At 39.1% G+C, this 7500-nt stretch overlaps 1 protein-coding gene across 2 annotated transcripts in view; it reads left to right on the top strand.

The window, feature by feature from the left end:
* lnx1 (ligand of numb-protein X 1) overlaps positions 1–7500 on the top strand; it is a 114782-nt gene that overhangs the window by 4704 nt on the left and 102578 nt on the right. For both annotated transcript variants that reach the window (XM_061978093.1, XM_061978094.1), the window contains one exon: positions 3357–3447. The gene's annotated coding sequence lies outside the window, so the exon portion shown is untranslated. Of the gene's footprint in view, positions 1–3356; positions 3448–7500 lie in introns of those variants that run through there.

The following is a 7500-nucleotide window of genomic DNA, read 5'->3' as shown; positions in this document are numbered from 1 at the left end:
CTCACTGTATCCTTCAAGTTTAAAATAAAACCTGCATATTAATTGAATATCTTAGTATTGGACAATTAACCTTTTAGGGCTAGCTTGAAACTACATTTGTTATAAAATATATAATTAGGGAGTCCCTGCTTCATCTCTTCATCACCTTAGTGCAGTGGTTCTTAACCTTGTTGGAGCTACCGAACCCCACCAGTTTCATATGCACATTCATCGAACCCTTCTGTAGTGAAAAATAAAATGTTTTTTTTTCAAATTCAAGACAAAGTTATGTTTTTGGTTACACTTTAGTATGGGGAACATATTCCAAGTAACAAAGACTTAATTTAGAGTTATTTGGTTAGGGTTAGGGTTAGAGGGTTAGGGCCAGGGTTAGAATAAAGCCATGCCGAATAAGGCATTAATAAGTACTTAATAATGACTAGTTAAGAGCCAATATGTTACTAATTTGCATGTTAATAAGCAACAAATTAATGGTGAATATGTTCCCCATACTAAAGTGTTACCATGGTTTTTTACTGGTGCACAAAATGAACCGTGCATGAACATCACCTTGTTCAAAGAACAAAACCAACACAGTGCATAAACTCACAACAAATTACACACCTGCAAACCAGTCAGCTGTGGCCGTATCCGTAATACGCCGATAGGGAGAAGTTTTTATTTACACGATGAGTTGGGTGTGTCTTGACCTCCGCCGAAACCCTGAGCCCGACTCACCGAACCCCTAGGGTTCGATCGAATCCAGGTTAAGAACCACTGCCTTAGTGTAATGTTCTGGTCTATGTCTGGACCACAGGATGCAGATATGACGGACATGTGTATTAATGAGATCTGTAAACCTTTCAGAATGATCCCAAATCTGCACTGATACAGGTAAATAAACAGTAGCCTAATGGGACTCTCGACCATCGCCTGAAACCTGGATGTGCCTTTAGGTCTCGTGATTGCAACCCAGCTATATATGTGTGTGTGTGTGTGTGTGTGTGTGTGTGTGTGTGTGTGTGTGTGTGTGTGTGTGTGTGTGTGTGTGTGTGTGTGTGTGTGTGTGTGTGTGTGTGTGTGTGTGTGTGTGTGTGTGTGTGTGTGAAAAATCACAAGACTATTTCATCTCTACAGGCCTGTTTCATGAGGGGGGTACCCTCAATCATCAGGAGATTGTATATATATATATATATATATATTGGTACTGTCAAATAATTTTTTTAATCAAAATAATCACTCTTGAATTTAGATGAATTGTGATCAAGCACAGTGAATGACTTGCTTACATAACTTCAATTTATATATATATATATATATATATATATATATATGTGTGTGTGTGTGTGTGTATGTATATGTATGTATATATGTATATATATATGTATGTATGTATATATATATATGTATGTATATATATATGTATAAATATATGTATGTATATATATATATATATATATATATATATATATATATATATACATATATATATATGTGTGTGTGTGTATATATATAATATATACGTATACACATGTGTGTGTGTATATATGTATATGTGTATATATATATATACACACAGATATACAGTATGTATATATGCATGTATATGTATGTGGTTTTATATATATATATATATATATATCCATCCATCCATCCATTTTCTACCGCTTATTCCCTTTGGGGTCGCGGGGGGCGCTGGAGCCTATCTCAGCTACAATCGGGCGGAAGGCGGGGTACACCCTGGACAAGTCGCCATCTCATCGCAGTATATATATATATATATATATATATATATATATATATATATATATTAGTACTGTCAAATAATTATTTTAATCAAAAATAATCATACTTTTGAATTTAGATTCATCTTGTTTAAGCACAGTAAATTACTTCCTTACATAACTTAAATTAACCTAAAAAAGACGCCAATATTTTGACACAAACGCATTTTTTAAATGTTTTATTTGAATGTACATAAATACATTGCTCACAACCTGGCAAAAGTCTTACGTCAATGCCAAATTATGTTTGCGCATGCATTGACCTGATCACTGACCTTGCATAAAACCTGTTGATTCACAATTAATTAATAAAAAGAATATATTTTAATTTGAAAAAAAATGCATGATTAATCTGCAACTATACATGATTATGCGATAATCTTTTGTGGTTAACATCGTGATTTTTGGCAGCCATGTGTGTGTGTGTGTGTGTGTGTGTGTGTGTGTGTGTGTGTGTGTGTGTGTGTGTGTGTGTGTGTGTGTGTGTGTGTGTACGTATATATATATATATATAAATAATTAACATTAATTTCATGATAATACAAAATAATACTACGACTTTTGCAGGCTTATATAGATCCAATTTTACCGCACCATGCATACTAAACCTGTACTTCCACGCCAGCCCGCTCCAGTCAATAATCAGCAATGAGGCCGCCGTTTGTTACCTTTTCACGGCCGCCGCCGTTGTTACATAATCACTTTGTTGTCGGCGTGCGCTGATGCTGCCAAAGGAGCACGGAGAGGTTTTAATTTGAATAATTTAACATAATGACTGAACACGGATGCCTTTTTTTTTTTTGTCTGGTGATGAGAAACAGGATGGATGATATTGTCTTTTATACATTGTGATAAAGAGAGTACATGCACAGAGCTGTTCCCTTGCAGGTTGTTAACATGTTTATGTGGACTCCTTTCTCTTCCAGTTGACTTATTGATTCGCTTAATGATGTAACTGTTAGAGCGTGAAAAAAAAAAAAATCCACCGCCATGTTTATTGATGTGCTTCATCGTTATCATATAGGCTACGCCTCGCCCCACTTTACGATCGGACGGCTGCACACCAACGGGATTAGCGCCGGTTTTACACCTGTGGGACGTTTTTTTTTGGTGATTATTTATTAACGCCGCGATGATGCCTCATGTCCTGGGGAAGGTCAAACAGAGGACGTGGCTTCCTGGGATCATCAGGCACATCTCGCCTTCGCATATGAACATTTTAATCCCGTCACATTAAAAAAAAAAAAAAAAAAGCAGCACACAGTAAAGAGATTATGTTAATACAGGCTAGCAACAGCATGAGCTAAACACAGATGCTGGTAATGTTTTGTAAGCGTCTATTTATGTCAGAGCACACATGACCACCTCAGCTCTCCTTCATTCCCTTCCTGGTGCTGATGCTGACCTCCACGTCACACATGCAGGGGAGGTCAAGGAGGAGGAGGTGAGACCGCACCTGACCCTCCTCTCTGCCTCCTCTAATTAGACACATCCGCTCTCAGGCTACGGTTAACGTTTGGTGATGTGGACAGTGTTCCACACACACACACTGAATTGACGCCTCACGCTTTTTGTTTCACCTCTCCTCGACAGAAGCTGACCAACATGATGATCACGAGGCTCTCAGGTCCGAAGGATGATTCCAGCGACACCAAACAAACCGATGACAAGAAACAACGTGGAGGTACACTATATTGCCAAAAGTACTGCCTCGACTCACATATGAACTTGAAGTGCCATCCCATTCCTAACCCATAGGGTTCAATATGATGTCAGTACACCTTTTGCAGCTATTACAGCTTCATCTCTTCTGGGAAGGCTGTCCACAAGGTTGCGGAGTGTGTTTATAGGAATTTTCCACCATTCTTCCAAAAGCGTATTGGTGAGGTCACACACTGATGTTGGTGGAGAAGGCCTGGCTCTGTCTCCGGTCTATCGGGTAAAGGTCAGGACTCTGTGCAGCTCTGTCAAGTTCATCCACACCAGACTCTGTTATCCATGTCTTTATGGACCTTGCTTTGTGCACTGGTGAAGAGTCATGTTAAAAGAGGAAGGGGCCCGCTCCAAACTGTTCCCACAAGGTTGGGAGCATGGAATTGTCCAAAATGTTTTGGTATCCTGGAGCATTCAAAGTTCCTTTCACTGCAACTAAGGGGCCAAACCTCCTCCACCAAATTTCACATTTGGTACAATGCAGTCCGAAATGTAGCGTTCTCTTGGCAACCTCCAAACCCAGACTCGTCCATCAGATTGCCAGATGGAAAAGCGTGATTCATCACTCCAGAAAAGGCGTCTCCACTGCTCTAGAGTCCAGTGGCGACGTGCTTTACACCACTGCATTCGACGCTTTGCATTGGACTTGGTGATGTAGGGCTTAGATGAAACTGCCCGGCCATGGAAACTCATTCCATGAAGCTCTCTGCGTACTGTACGTGGGCTAATTGGAAGGTCACATGAAGTTTGGAGCTCTGTAGCAACTGACTGTGCAGAAAGTGGGCGACCTCTTTGCACTATGCGCTTCAGCATCTGCTGACCCCTCTCTGTCAGTTTACGTGGCCTACCACTTGGTGGCTGAGTTGCTGTTGTTCCCAAACTCTTCCATTTTCTTATAATAAAGCCGACAGTTGACTTTGAAATATTTAGGAGCGAGGACATTTCACCACTGGATTTGTTGCACATGACAGTTCCACGCTGGAAATCACTGAGAGCGGCCCATTCTTTCACAAATGTTTGTAGAAACAGTCTCCATGCCTAAGTGCTTGATTTTATACACCTGTGGCCGGGCCAAGAGATTAGGACACCTGATTCTGATCATTTGGATGGGTGGCCAAATACTTTAGGCAATATAGTGTATGAACCTAGTTGGATTTTACACCCAGGGAAGCACCACCAAATTTTGGGCCCCCATGACTACTACAAAAGGCCCCCCATCCCACCCTAAACCAAACATTGCCGCCCCATACACACACTTGGTATGTTTACATGTCCTAAAAGAGGGGTTCTTAACCTTTTTTGGTTTTGGGGCCCACTCAAATATTACCACTGATTTAGTAATCTTACTCTTGATTTTAATGGTATTTCAATCAATCAATCAATCGAAGTTTATTTATATAGTCCTTAATCACAAGTGGCTCAGATCCCACATCAGGGCAAGAAAATACTCAACCCAATGGGATACAATGAAAAACCTTCTACTAATCCCAAATATTATTGCCGGTTTAGCACATAAACCTTAGGCTTAGGTCAGGCTGATTTAAAAAAAAAAAATAATAATAATAATAATAACCAATAATACTGCATAAGAAGGGACTCATAAATAACTGACAAAAAATAAATTTAAATACAATTATGTTCTGTTAAAACTAAATTAATAATTAATATGTTGAACTAAACAGTCAACTAATTCAAAGTGCAATTTAAAAATACAGACTCAACAATTTAGTCATATTTTTTGTGCTTAAGAAACTGCTTTTTGACTTTAGCTCTAGATTTCTGTTTGTTTGAGATTGTCATTACTGCCACAAGTGGTGGAAAAGTGTATTACAGCTGAGTACCGCTGCTGCCCTTTCAGACAACAGCTGTGAAAAATAATATTTTTTGGCGGCCCTAAAAGACGAATAATTATTAACATATTCTACTAACCAACACATTCCCTATAGAGCTAGATAATACAAGTCATAGACAAACTAACCACCCTTTACACACACTAAAGTATTTCTAACTCTCCAACAAATCAAGTAAATAAGTAATTACACAACTAACAACCTAACTAGCCAACAAACCCTCACACTAACACACCAACCCACAAAACCTGATGAAGCAATTGCACTAACAAATCAACTAAATAACTCATTAATAACATAATTAAGAAACAACGTGAAGTAGGCATGAAAAAAAAAAAACTCACATTACCTAACCAAGCAAGCAACTAACAAAACAACTCAATAATAAACAGATTAACCAACAAAACACATCTAGCTAACTAACCAAAGAAGTAACCAACTATATAATCAACTAAACTAAGTCGTGACGCGTTTGAGTACATCAGCAGCATGTGAGGGTCGAGGCTGTAAAAAGTGACATCCAAGTCAGTCATAGTTATTCAATTACGGCCGTTGTCACTCTGACGACAGTGGCCACAAGAGTGTCATCCGGGTCGCCATGGCAACGCCCAGGGACCAGCCAGTGAGGTTCAAATCAAAAGAACACACACACAAAAAAAAAGCATCATCGGCGCTAATAACTGGCACCTCCATCATACCTGGAGATATATCGCCATGGCAACAGATACAAATAATGAACGTCACATCAAAGTGGGCGCCCCGGGTCTTAAGGTCCTGAGGCATTCTGTTGGAGTGACTGATGTCTAATGCTTGTCTTATAATAAAAAAGAAAAAAAGATGAGAGGATTAAAGCTCCTTCTGTTCACGTCCTTGTAAGTCATGGAAAGTCAAACGGAGCGTTGCATCATCACGCCATTTAATCATCACGAACTGGCCTATGCTTTGAACTGTAATATTCATGTACTTCTTGTACTGTTGCATAACATTATCAAAATAGTTGACAAACACGATGTTTGCAGGGGAATATTGTAAGTACAGGATGTTATGTAGGTTGTGAGTTCAAACCCCGGCCGAGTCATACCAAAGACTATAAAAATGGGACCCATTACCTCCCTGCTTGGCACTCGGCATCAAGGTATGGAATTGGGGGTTAAATCACCAAAAATGATTCCCGGGCGCGGCCACCGCCGTTGCCCACTACTCCCCTCACCTCCCAGGGGGTGATCAAGGGTGATGGGTCAAATGCAGAGAATAATTTCGCCACACCTAGTGTGTGTGTGTGACAATCATTGGTACTTTAACTTTAACTTATGTATACTGTATAATATCAACATACACTTACTGACCACAACATTAGGTACACCTGCACCGTCCCGTGCTCATTTGGAGTGTGTGTTGCGATAAACAAGAAACATGATTGTCAGTGGAGAGATTCTCCTTAACGGCATGTGAGGTAGCAGCTGTGATTCAGATGTGTTTGCGTCAATGGCTGACTCACGCCAACACACAAACAGACGCACACACACACGCCCACGTCCACACACTGTTGAGTGTTCCAAGCCGGAGAGGAAAAGGCTGGGTTTAAGAATAATAATGCATAAAGCGACTATTTTATGAAAAAGAAGCGTTGTAATCTCATAAGAAATCATTTTTACGATTTCCTTGTTTTTTTTCCTCCAAAGCTACAGAACATTTTTCATATTTTCAATATGAAAACCACTTTTTGTGTTCTCTATAAATATTTACTTTTTTACTCAAAATATTACATATTTTTATAGCCTTCATATTATTGAATGAAATTTCAATATTAAAAAAAATATTTATGTTTTAGGGTTGTACGGTATACCGGTATTAGTATAGTACCGCGATACTAATGAATCATATTCGGTACTATACCGCCTCTGAAAAGTACCGGTCTGCCCCGCCATGTAAACAAACGCCATTGGTGGATCTACACCTAACATCCACTGTAATGATACCAAGTACAGTAGCGTATCAAGTTGATACTACTATGATTTCGTTAACATTTTTTGGCATCACATCTTCTTTCGTTTAAAAAAAAATATTTATATTATGTTTATAAACTCAGGAAATATGTCCCTGGACACGTGAGGACTTTGAATATGACCAATGTATGATCCTGTAACTACTTGGTATCGGATTGATACCCAAAT

Source organism: Nerophis lumbriciformis, linkage group LG18 (genome assembly GCF_033978685.3).
Source record: "Nerophis lumbriciformis linkage group LG18, RoL_Nlum_v2.1, whole genome shotgun sequence".
Classification (NCBI taxonomy): Eukaryota; Metazoa; Chordata; class Actinopteri; order Syngnathiformes; family Syngnathidae; genus Nerophis; species Nerophis lumbriciformis.
Note: the sequence above shows the minus strand (reverse complement) of the source record. Positions and strands in the feature narration are given on the sequence as shown.